This window comes from Panulirus ornatus, chromosome 64, assembly GCF_036320965.1.
Source record: "Panulirus ornatus isolate Po-2019 chromosome 64, ASM3632096v1, whole genome shotgun sequence".
Taxonomy (NCBI): Eukaryota; Metazoa; Arthropoda; class Malacostraca; order Decapoda; family Palinuridae; genus Panulirus; species Panulirus ornatus.
In genome coordinates, this window is record NC_092287.1 from 20,051,028 (window position 1) to 20,064,960 (window position 13,933).

The window sequence follows — 13,933 nt, forward strand, 5'->3', positions numbered from 1 at the left end:
GAAAGAAGAAAGTTAAGAGTAAATGTGAATAAGAGCAAGGTTATTAGGTACAGTAGGGTTGAGGGTCAAGTCAATTGGGAGGTAAGTTTGAATGGAGAAAAACTGGAGGAAGTAAAGTGTTTTAGATATCTGGGAGTGGATCTGGCAGCGGATGGAACCAAGGAAGCGGAAGTGAATCATAGGGTGGGGGAGGGGGCAAAAATCCTGGGAGCCTTGAAGAATGTGTGGAAGTCGAGAACATTATCTCGGAAAACAAAAATGGCTATGTTTGAAGGAATAGTGGCTCCAACAATGTTGTATGGTTGCGAGGTGTGGGCTATGGATAGAGTTGTGCGCAGGAGGGTGGATGTGCTGGAAATGAGATGTTTGAGGACAATGAGTGGTGTGAGGTGTTTTGATCGAGTAAGTAATGTAAGGGTAAGAGAGATGTGTGGAAATAAAAAGAGCGTGGTTGAGAGAGCAGAAGAGGGTGTTTTGAAATAGTTTGGGCACATGGAGAGAATGAGTGAGGAAAGATTGACCAAGAGGATATATGTGTCGGAGGTGGAGGGAACGAGGAGAAGTGGGAGACCAAATTGGAGGTGGAAAGATGGAGTGAAGAAGATTTTGTGTGATCGGGGCCTGAACATGCAGGAGGGTGAAAGGAGGGCAAGGAATAGGGTGAAATGGATCGATGTGGTATACCAAGGTTGACGTGCTGTCAGTGGATTGAATCAGGGCATGTGAAGCGTCTGGGGTAAACCATGGAAAGTTGTGTGGGGCCTGGATGTGGAAAGGGAGCTGTGGTTTCGGCCATTATTGCATGACAGCTAGAGACTGAGTGTGAACGAATGCGGCCTTTGTTGTCTTTTCCTAGTGCTACCTCGCACACATGAGGGGGGAGGGGGATGGTATTCCATGTGTGGCGAGGTGGTGATGGGAATAAATAAAGGCAGACAGTATGAATTATGTACATGTGTATATATGTATATGTCTGTGTGTGTATATATATATATATATATGTACATTGAGATGTATAGGTATGTATATTTGCGTGTGTGGACGTGTATGTATATACATGTGTATGGGGTGGGTTGGGCCATTTCTTTCGTCTGTTTCCTTGCGTTACCTCGCAAACGCGGGAGACAGCAACAAAGCAAAATAAAAAAATATAATAAAAAATATATAAACACCCATATACGTACATTATTTTATTTATTATTTTGCTTTGTCGCTGTCTCCCGCGTTAGCGAGGTAGCGCAAGGAAACAGACGAAAGAATGGCCCAAACCGCACACATACACATGTATATACATACACGTCCACACACGCAAATATACATAACTGTACATCTCAATGTACACATATATATACACACACAGACATATACATATATACATCTGTACATACTTCTGCCTTTATTTGTTCCCATCGCCACCCCGCCACACATGGAATAACAACCCCCTCCCCCCTCAAGTGTGCGAGGTAGCGCTAGGAAAGACACCAAAGGCTCCAATCGTTCACACTCAGTCTCTAGCTGTCATGTTATAATGCACCGAAACCACAGCTCCCTTTCCACATCCAGGCCCCACACACTTTCCATGGTTTACCCCAGACGCTTCACATGCCCTGGTTCAATCCACTGACAGCACGTCGACCCCGGTATACCACATCGTTCCAATTCACTCTATTCCTTGCACGCCTTTCACCCTCCTGCATGTTCAGGCCCCGATCACTCAAAATCTTTTTCACTCCATCTTTCCACCTCCAATTTGGTCTCCCACTTCTCCTCGTTCCCTCCACCTCTGACACATATATCCTCTTGGTCAATCTTTCCCAACTCATTCTCTCCATGTGACCAAACCATTTCAAAACACCCTCCTCTGCTCTCTCAACCACACTCTTTTTATTTCCACACATCTCTCTCACCCTTACATTACTTACTCGATCAAACCACCTCACATCACATATTGTCCTCAAACATCTCATTTCCAGCACATCCACCCTCCTGCGCACAACTCTATCCATAGCCCACGCCTCGCAACCATACAACATTGTTGGAACCACTATTCCTTCAAACATACCCATTTTTGCTTTCTGAGATAATGTTCTCGACTTCCAATCATTCTTCAAGGCTCCCAGAATTTTCGCCCCCTCCCCCAACATATGATTCACTTCCGCTTTCATGGTTCCATCCGCTGCCAGATCCACTCCCAGATATCTAAAACACTTCACTTCCTCCAGTTTTTCTCCATTCAAACTTACCTCCCAATTGACTTGACCTTCAACCTTACTGTACCTAATAACCTTGCTCTTATTCACATTCACTCTTAACCTTCTTCTTTCACACACTTTACCAAACTCAGTCACCAGCTTCTGCAGTTTCTCACATGAATCAGCCACCAGCGCTGTATCATCAGCGAACAACAACTGACTCACTTCCCAAGCTCTCTCATCCACAACAGACTGCATACTTGCCCCTCTTTCCAAAATCTTGCTTTCACCTCCCTAACAACCCCATTCATAAACAAATTAAACAACCATGGAGACATCACACACCCCTACCGCAAACCTACATTCACTGAGAACCAATCACTTTCCTCTCTTCCTAAACGTACACATGCCTTACATCCTCGATAAAAACTTTTCACTGCTTCTAACAACTTGCCTCCCACACCATATATTCTTAAAACCTTCCACAGAGCATCTCTATCAACTCTATCATATGCCTTCTCCAGATCCATAAATGCTACATACAAATCCATTTGTTTTTCTAAGTATTTCTCACATACATTCTTCAAAGCAAACACCTGATCCACACATCCTCTACCACTTCTGAAACCACACTGCTCTTCCCCAATCTGATGCTCTGTACACGCCTTCACCCTCTCAACCAATACCCTCCCATATAATTTACCAGGAATACTCAACAAACTTATATTCTGTAATTTGAGCACTCACCCTTATCCCCTTTGCCTTTGTACAATGGCACTATGCAAGCATTCCGCCAATCCTCAGGCACCTCACCATGAATCATACATACATTAAATAACCTTACCAACCAGTCAACAATACAGTCACCCCCTTGTTTAATAAATTCCATTGCAATACCATCCAAACCTGCTGCTTTGCCAGCTTTCATCTTCCGTAAAGCTTTTACTACCTCTTCTCTATTTACCAAATCATTTTCCCTAACCCTCTCACTTTGCACACCACCTCGACAAAAACACCCTATGCCTGCCACTCTATCATCAAACACATTCAACAAACCTTCAAAATAGTCACTCCATCTCTTTCTCACATCACCACTACTTGTTGTCACCTCCCCATTAGCCCCCTTCACTGAAGTTCCCATTTGCTCCCTTGTCTTACGCACTTTATTTATCTCCTTCCAAAACATCTTTTTATTCTCCCTGAAATTTAATGATACTCTCTCACCCCAACTCTCATTTGCCCTCTTATTCACCTCTTGCACCTTTCTCTTGACCTCCTGTCTCTTTCTTTTATACCTCTCCCACTCATTTGCATTTTTTCCCTGCAAAAATCGTTCAAATGCCTCTCTCTCTTCTCTTTCACTAATAATCTTACTTCTTCATCCCACCACTCACTACCTTTTCTAATCAACCCACCTCCCACGCTTCTCGTGCCACAAGCATCTTTTGCGCAAGCCATCACTGCTTCCCTAAATACATCCCATTCCTCCCCCACTCCCCTTACCTCCTTTGTTTTCACCTTTTTCCATCCTGTACTCAGTCTCTCCAGGTACTTCCTCACACAAGCCTCCTTCCCAAGCTCACTTACTCTCACCACTCTCTTCACCCCAACATTCTCTCTTCTTTTCTGAAAACCCCCACAAATCTTCACCTTCGCCTCCACAAGATAATGATCAGACATCCCTCCAGTTGTACCTCTCAGAACATTAACATCCAAAAGTTTCTCTTTCGTGCGTTTATCAATTAACACGTAATCCAATAACGCTCTCTGGCCATCTCTCCTACTTACATACGTATACTTATGTATATCTCGCTTTTTAAACCAGGTATTCCCAATCACCAGTCCTTTTTCAGCACATAAATCTACAAGCTCTTCACCATTTCCATTTACAACACTGAACACTCCATGTATACCAATTATTCCCTCAACTGCCACATTACTCACCTTTGCATTCAAATCACCCATCACTATAACCCGGTCTTGTGCATCAAAACCACTAACACACTCATTCAGCTGCTCCCAAAACACTTGCCTCTCATGATCTTTCTTGTCATGCCCAGGTGCATATGCACCAATAATCACCCATCTCTCTCCATCAACTCTCAGTTTTACCCATATCAATCTAGAATTTACTTTCTTACACTCTATCACATACTCCCACAACTCTTGATTCAGGAGTAGTGCTACTCCTTCCCTTGCTCTTGTCCTCTCACTAACCCCTGACTTTACTCCCAAGACATCCCCAAACCACTCTTCCCCTTTACCATTTAGCTTCGTTTCACTCAGAGCCAAAACATCCAGGTTCCTTTCCTCAAACATACTACCTATCTCTCCTTTTTTCTCATCTTGGTTACATCCACACACATTTAGACACCGCAATCTGAGCCTTCGAGGAGGATGAGCACTCCTCACGTGACTCCTTCTTCTGTTTCCCCTTTTAGAAAGTTAAAATACAAGGAGGGGAGGGTTTCTGGCCCCCCCTGTTCCCGTCCCCTTTAGTCGCCTTCTACGACATGTGAGGAATGCGTGGGAAGTATTCTTTCTCCCCTATATATATATATCAACATATACTTGGACATACACAGACATACACATAATACATACACATGTATAGATTCATACTTGCTTGCCTTCATCCATTCCTGTCGCTACCCTGCCCTGCAGACTACAGCATTGCTACCTGCTGCTTCAGCGAGGTAGCACCAGGAAAACAGACAAAAAAAGGCCACATTCATTCATGCTCAGTCTCTAGCTGTCATGTGTAATGCACCAAAACCACAGCTCCCTATCCACATCCAGGCCCCACAGACCTTTCCATGGTTTATCCCAGACGTCTTACATGTCCTGGTTCAGTCCACTGACAGCATGTCGACCCCAGTATACCACATTGTACCAATTTACTCTATTCCTTGCACACCTCTTACTCTCCTGTATGTTTAGGCCCCAATCACTCCATCCATCCACTTCTAATCTGTTCTCCTGCTTCTCCTTGTTCCCTCCACCTTTGCCTCAACCTCTTACACATATATCCTTTTTGTCAATCTTTCCTCACTCATTCTCTCCATATGTCCAAACCATTTCAACACACCCTTTTCTGCTATCTCAACAACACACTTTTTATTTCCACACATCTCTCTTACCCTTTCATTACTTACTCGATCAAATCACCTCACACCACATGTTGTCCTCAAACATTTCAATTCCAACGCATCCACCTCTCCTCCGTACAACCCTATCTATAGCCAATGCCTTACAACCATATAACATTGCTGAAACTACTATTCCTTCAAACATACCCATATTTGCTCTATGCAATAATGTTCTCTCCTTCCACATTCTTCATTGTTCCCAGAACCTATGCCCTGTAACCTTCCATGGTTTCATTCGCTGCTAAGTCCACTCCCAGATATCTAAAACACTTCACTTCCTCCAATTTTTCTCCATTCAAAATTACATCCCGATTAACTTGTCCCTCAACCCTACTGAACCTAATAACCTTGCTCTTATTCGCATTTACTTTCAACTTTCTCCTTTCACACACTCTTCCAGACTCAGTCACCAACTACTGCAGTTTCTCACTCAAATCAGTAACTAGAGCTGTATCATCGGTGAACAACAACTGACTCACTTCCCAGGCCCTCTCATCCCCAACAGACTGCATACTCACCCCTCTCTCCAAAACTCCCTAAACACCCAATCCATACACAAATTAAACAACCATGGGGACATCACACACCCCTGCTGCAGACGGACCTTCACTGGGAACCAATCACTCTCCTCTCTTCCTACTCATACACATATCTTACATCCTTGATTAAAAACTTTTCACTACTTCAAGCAACTTACCTCCCACACCATATACTCTTAAGAACTTCCACAAAGCATCTCTATCAAACCTTTCATATGCCCTCTCCAGATCCATAAATGCTACATACAAATCCATCTGTTTTTCTAAGTATTTCTCACACATTCTTCAAAGCAAACACCTGATCCACATCCTCTTCCACTTCTGAAATCACATTGCTCTTCACCAGTATGATGCTCTGTACATGCCTTCACCCTCTCAATCAATACCCTCCCATATAATTTCCCAGGAATGCTCTACAAACTTATGCCTCTGTAGTTTGAACACTCACCTTTATCCCCTTTGCCTTTGTACAATGGCACTGTGCATGCATTCTGCCAATCTTCAGGCACTTCTCCATCATCCATACATATACTGAATATCCTTACCAACCAAACAACAACACAGTCACACCCTTTTTAATAAATTCTACTTCAATACCATCCAAACCTGCCACCATGCTGGTTTTCATCTGCAAAGTTTTCACTACCTCTTCTTTGTTAACCAAACCATTCTCCCTGACCCTCTCACTTTGCACACCACCCCAACCAAAACACATTGAACAAACCTTCAAAATACTCACTCCATCCCCTTTTCACCTCATCACTGCCTGTTATTACTTCCCCACTTTCCCCCTTCATCGGTTCCTATTTGTTCTCTTGTTTTACGTGCGTTATCTATCTCATTCCAAAATATCTTTTTATTCTCCCTAAAGTTTAATGATACTCTCTCACCCTAACTCTCATTTGCCCTCTTTTTCAACCCTTGCACCTTTCTCTTGACCTCCTGCCACTTTCTTTTATACATCTCCCACTCATTGGCCTCACCAGACACAACATCCATTTAAATCTGACAGGTGAAGGGAATTTCCCTGTGACATCATGGTGCCTTGACTCCTGCCTAGCACTGGCCTTGCCATTTACCTGAAACTCAGGATTTGTTGTGTGTGTGTGTGTGTACTACTCTTATGATTATCATGTGAGTTTTATGAGGAGAGAGCTGTACACACATGTTGTCTCATCTCTTAACCTCGTACATACTATGTTTTTACTCCTACGTGCATGCTCACACAAACACACACATATACATAACCCATGCTTTCATTTAGTATTTTCTTTTTACAGACACCTTACACTTTAATTCAAAAAGACAAAAAATAATTTTGAAAACATATACATAGATCTACACACGTGTAGATATATGTGTATTCCTTACATATTAATAAATGTGACTGTGTACTTAAAGAATCTGGTACAAACATAATGGTAATTGTGATTTATTATTTGTTTATGATAAACATGTATTGTGTTGCATTATAATGGTTACTTGGAACCAAGATCTTTCAGCCAGAATCCATAAGATATAAGAAATAGAAAAAATGTGTTAAACACATAAACATTTATAATTATAAACCATAGAATATATTTTCCTCTGGTTAACTATAAGAAAATCCAATACAAAACAGCTAGTTTACAGCAGAGGTATTTCCTCTTTTAACAAAATATTTACCTCTATGTACCTTTTCTTTCATCATCATTTCTTATGTTTACTTCCAAGAAATGCCATTCATCTAAAATAAACATTTGACTTGTTTTAAAACTCTTCATTAGTGAGGTTCATTTCGTGTAATGGATCATGCATTACAAAGCTGTGCCTATCCACACAAGTGTTACATGTCCGAGTAAAGATATTTCCTAGAAATCGCCCATATATAACATAGATGTCTTTTATAAATATTTTCATAAAGTTCTAAATGACAATACCTAACACTTTCATATTAAAGTTTATCACTTGTAACTTATCAAGCATTACAAGGCTCTGACATCTGTATAATGCCTCTACCGTTATATGCTCTGATGTCTGTATACTGCCTCTGCTTTTATGCTCTGATATCTGTATACTGCCTCTACTGCTAGGCTCTGATGTCTGTATACTGCCTCTTCCATTAGGCCCTGATGTCTGTGTACTGCCTGTACCATTATGCTCTGATATCTGTATACTGCCTCTTCCATTATGCTCTGATGTCTGTATACTGCCTATACCATTAGGCTCTGACATCTGTATACTGACTTTACTGTTGGACAGAGACACTGACACAAGCCACTTCATAGTTGTATGATGGAGTAATGATTGACTTGCTATACTGAGGGACAAAGATACTGACACAAACCACTATTGGCTACAGTGACAAATATGAATCAGTAAGTTTCTTGAAAAAAGGTTTATCTAGTCTCATGAACTTTTGATGAGACAATGACTTTTTAACTTTTTATGAATCAGTTACATATTAACACAAATGGTTTTCCACTAAGAGACTTAAAAAAATGCATAAAATCAACAAGAAAATTTATATAGTAGATGTATATTCTATCAACAGTGTGTTTAGATAAATTTCTAACTCCTTATTATTCTTATCAGTTCAGCCTATACATACAAAAAAAAGATAACACTACAAATGAATCAAAGGAACAGTCTGTCATAAGACAAGAGCCCCTGCCAAACTTGGACTTGGCAGAACATAAACAACCATTATAACTGATTTCTTACTGACGATCAGGCAAAGTTCTATGTTGAGCACCAGGATCTATTGATCTCCGACATAATACTTTTTTTCTCTGATCCTTCATTATCACACTCCTGGCACCCATTAATAACTCCTTCCCAATTCCTCACTTCCTATATTAACTCGTCCCTGTAGTGAACAATTAAGAAACATAAACCCACCATAAAACATTACTTTGTTGAATAATGTAAACCCTAAGGTGGACCTTAAACACTCTTATGGTATATTGTGATGATCGAAAGCTTTACTCCCGAAGCAATGAATTACACAGTTACTTAATCTAAAAACCAATAATATATCACTATAGAAAACATAAGGTAAAATTGTATTTTTCCAGTGAATTTCTATTGAAAGTACATGGAAAACTGTATTTAATCTCATTTTGTGATAATGAATAAAATCCCATAACTTTTCTGGAGCACAGGGTACAGAAATGTATGTAACATGACTAACACAGCTATCATAAAAATTTACATTCTGTGAATAACTTAAATATTTCATATGTAGATTTCATGGAGAGAATGAGTGAGGAAAGATTGACCAAGAGGATATATGTGTCGGAGGTGGAGGGAACGAGAAGTGGGAGACCAAATTGGAGGTGGAAAGATGGAGTGAAAAAGATTTTGTGTGATCGGGGCCTGAACATGCAGGAGGGTGAAAGGAGGGCTAGGAATAGAGTGAATTGGATCGATGTGGTATACCGGGGTTGACGTGCTGTCAGTGGATTGAATCAGGGCATGTGAAGCATCTGGGGTAAATCATGGAAAGCTGTGTAGGTATGTATATTTGCGTGTGTGGACGTATGTATATACATGTGTATGGGGGTGGGTTGGGCCATTTTTTTTGTTTGTTTCCTTGCACTACCTCGCAAACACGGGAGACAGCGACAAAGCAAAAAAAAAAAAAAAAAAAAATGTAGATTTCAGTAATATCTTCAATAACATATACATAATTGCCTCAAATATCATATTGAGAGTTCTTTACCAGGGTTTTACTAATTGACATAAATTAATTTATATTGCATTGAGAAAATTGTCATCATTATTAGCACAAGATCAGAGATTTAACAAATTTTATGAGTTTCTAATCTTCAGAATTTTAGTAAGGTCCATTGAGTATACTTTGAAAAAAAAAGATTTTCTTATTTTGTTTTGAGGAACATTAATAAAGAATTATTTACGTTTTCCTTAACAATATTAATTGAATGAAAGTATTTTGTCAGAGATAGATAGATAGATAGATAGATAGATAGAGAGAGAGAGAGAGAGAGAGAGAGAGAGAGAGAGAGAGAGAGAGAGAGAGAGAGAGAGAGAGAGAGTCTATATCAACAAGAGAGAAACTATCAATTTTCATAATCTTTTATCTTTGAAAAATTAAAGTTTATTAAATGACAAACAGAATATGGAATTCCAACAGTCTTATCAAAATCATAAAGCTCATATGATAGACAAATTTTTCCAATCAGAAGATGACTAGTCACTCCCAGTGTAAACACTGATAAGTGGAATCCAGTAACACCTCTTGAACAATATGTGACAGAGTAGAGTTGCTAGGTTCAAAAGCGTGTTCTCCACTTCATCTGACTAATGATATGATAAGGATGGTAAGGATACAGAGAACACAAACCATATACACTGATTGTGAGGATAGAATCAAGAGCGAGACATAGGAAATTAGAAGGGTTAAAGAAACTGTGTGGAGTACCTTTGTAATGCATGATCAGTTACAAGTGATAAACTTTAACACGAAAGTGTTAGGTATTGTCCCTCAGTAGAACTAAATATGAATATCTATAAAAGGCATATCTAGGTCAATCATACGCAATTTTTACAAAATATCTTTACCTGGGAGGTATAACATTTGTGTAGATAGGCACAACTTTGTAAAGCACGATCCATTACACAAAATGAACTTCACGAATGAAGAGTTATACACTTTATCGTTGGAGAACATTGATCAAATACTTGAACCAAATGTTTATGTTAGCTAAATGGCATTTCCTGGAAGTAAACATAAGAAATGATGATCATGAAAGAAAAGGGACGTAATAGTAAATAATTTGTTAAAAGATGAAATACTCCCACCTTAAACTAGCTCTCTTGTACTGGATTTTCTCTTAGATAACCAGAGAGAAATATATTCTGTCCTTTCAAATTATAAATGTTTATGTGTTTAAGACATTTTTTCCTATTTCTTATAATATCTTATCAATTCTGGCTTAAAGACCTTGGTTCTGAACAACAATTATAATGCAACACATGTTTATCATAAACAAATCATTTATCACAATAACCATTATGTTTGTACCAGATTCTTAAGTCTACAGTCACATTTGTCAATATATAAAGAATTCTTCCACCAAATCTAGATGCATGCACATATATCTACATGCATATCTTTGTATATGTTTTCAAAATTTTTGTCTTTAATGAAAGTGTAAGGTATCCATCTAAAGAAAATACTAAATCAAAGCATGGGTTATGCATGTGTGTGTGTGTGTGTGTGTGTGTGTGTGTGTGTGTGTGTGCACATGAGTAAAGACATAGTATATACTTACATGGTTGAGACAGGACAACACAAGAGTACAACTTGCTCCTCTGAAGATTCACACAATAGTCATAAGAGTAGCACTCATACATACGCACACAAATCCTGAGTTTCGGGTGAATGGGTACGCCAGTGCCAAGCTGGAAGTGGGGCATCGTGATATAACATGGAATTCCCTCCACTCACCTATTCAAATGTCTGGTAATGGCGAATTAGTTTCCCCCATTAATATCTATCTTTACATTATCATAGATTCACAAAGTCACCTGGCATTATTCTTTTTCAACAGCAGATGGGATATATGCAACACAGGCAAATACTGTGCCATTATCTCATTGGGTAATTACTGCAAAATCAAGAACCTGTGAATTTCATTACCTCCATAATTATGCAAGGAAGATGACTTTAGTGAGGGGTAAATATAACCTGGTATGGCTGTGTCTACACATTTCCACCATCTGGCCAACCTAGTAGATATGAACCTTTAAAGTCTGACATTTAACACAATTTTCAAAATTACTCCCACAAACTGGAACTTAAAATCCATTAAGTTAACTCTGTCATTCATTAGTGAATGTATAAACACCATCATTCGAACGTAAACCTTCCAGCTGCATTATCTCAACCTATTGGCTCTCTTACATTTGCCAAACCATGATGCCTTCCTCTTGAAAGTTTGATGGTTGCCAAGGCAGAGTCCAACAAAATGCTGGAGATGTGGATCATCTGTTCCTTGGACAGCTGTTGGGCATCTCCCTTGCATATGGTACCAAATTCTTCCCCTACTGAGTGGTGTCCTTGTGGAGACAACCAAACCTTAAATAACCCTATTCCTCGCCTGTAAGATTTCTTCCTCGGCCTCCGAGGCTTCAAGGTTTTCTCAAAGATCAGTCTGGTTGTGTGGTACCTGCAGCCATCTCTAAGATGGCTGTGATGACCCCTTTTGGCCTCTTTGAACTCTGTCCAAATGGCTTTGTCCACTCTATCCATGCTGCACCTTCCACTCTGTCTTGTCTGTACTGTCTATTCATATGGCACCGTCCATTCTGTCCATATGAAACTGTCCATACTATCAGTACTGCACCGTCTACTCTGTCTGTCCATACAGTACCACACTCTACTTGTCCATTCTACACTGTCTTCTCTGTATCAGGCGTCATACAACTAATTAGCTACACCAGTGCATACAATTCTGTCTCTGTTGAAGAGAAAAAAATGTCAGTAGTGATTATATTCTTTCTCTTTCTGCTGGTCTCTTTTGCCTTATCTCCCTCTTACAGAATAATGTTCCCATCACCCTGAATTAGTGCATGACACAACAGAAGATAATTCAATGTCTTGACACACTATACCTCAAGAGATCAGAATACGTGCATGATCAACTTGATGCACCTACACATCAACACCACAAGTAACGGACATCTTATTTGCATTTGGTAAACACTCCAGAGAAAAGTTCATATTTACATCAGTAGTTTATGCGGGACATATACGGTAATTAAATGACAATGAGATCTATTAGTTAGGAGCACAACAGTGTTTCCTTATTAACCTTCAAGGTTGAACTTACTGGACAGAGTACAGGGGACTGAGTCATCCTGGACAATGATTTTTGTGTCAGTATTAAGAACAGTTCACTTCAGATATCATTAACAATGCTGGACATTATAAGGGGGCAACATCACATGATGTGGGGCTCATCATTATGACTCACACACTAGAGAAGCTCATAGTAGCCCTGGTGTCACTCTTGGCACTTCAGCTACACTTTATATTATATTATATATCAATAAAAAGAGCGTGGTTGAGAGAGCAGAAGAGGGTGTTTTGAAATGGTTTGGGCATATGGAGAGAATGAGTGAGGAAAGATTGACCAAGAGGATATATGTGTCGGAGGTGGAGGGAACGAGGAGAAGAGGGAGACCAAATTGGAGATGGAAAGATGGAGTGAAAAAGATTTTGTGTGATCGGGGCCTGAACATGCAGGAGGGTGAAAGGAGGGCAAGGAATAGAGTGAATTGGAGCGATGTGGTATACCGGGGTTGACGTGCTGTCAGTGGATTGAATCAAGGCATGTGAAGCGTCTGGGGTAAACCATGGAAAGCTGTGTAGGTATGTATATTTGCGTGTGTGGACGTATGTATATAAATGTGTATGGGGGTGGGTTGGGCCATTTCTTTCGTCTGTTTCCTTGCGCTACCTCGCAAACGCAGGAGACAGCGACAAAGCAAAAAAAAAAAAAAAAAAAAATTCTTGCAACCATAACAGCCTATAGTTGTAGCACCACAGCTCAACACTACACTTTGAGGCATTTAACCTCCTCTTGCAAAACTTAAAATGATTAGTTTCAGTTTCCTTATGTATCACATGAAGGGCCACCTCATAAACGACTTTCATCACCTTTTCAGACCTCTAAACACATCCACACTATGGATGTTGCTGAGGTCTAGTTCAACTATAGCAGGCCTGAAGAAGCTTCTTGTAGAAACTTGAGCTTTAGATGTTGATGGTGCTGCCATACTCCACCAACAGGCAGCTCCTCTGGTGAGTGGTATGGGTGTCATTCCAAGGATAGATGTGGATGTGCATGGTAGACTAAGAAGTGTGTGGATGCCTCTTCCTCCCCCTCCTCCTCCTATTCCTCGTGAGTAGCCCATCCTGGAGACGATAGACTAGGTGGGTAAGTCTTCCAGGGTAACTTCACTCACTCTGACACTTTCTCTCTCACTCTGGCTGTTCTATGGTTTTATCTTATAAAAATCTAATAATAATCATAATAATCAATAC

General features: G+C 40.0%; 1 long non-coding RNA gene across 1 annotated transcript in view; it reads right to left on the reverse strand.

Annotated features, from left to right (window-relative positions):
- Positions 1 to 9,855: 9,855 nt before the first annotated feature.
- The window catches only part of LOC139746177 (uncharacterized), a 48,385-nt gene continuing 44,307 nt past the window's right edge, over positions 9,856 to 13,933 (reverse strand). The window contains exon 5 of the long non-coding RNA XR_011712086.1: positions 9,856 to 13,804. This is a non-coding gene — a long non-coding RNA (uncharacterized lncRNA). The remainder of the gene's footprint in view (positions 13,805 to 13,933) is intronic.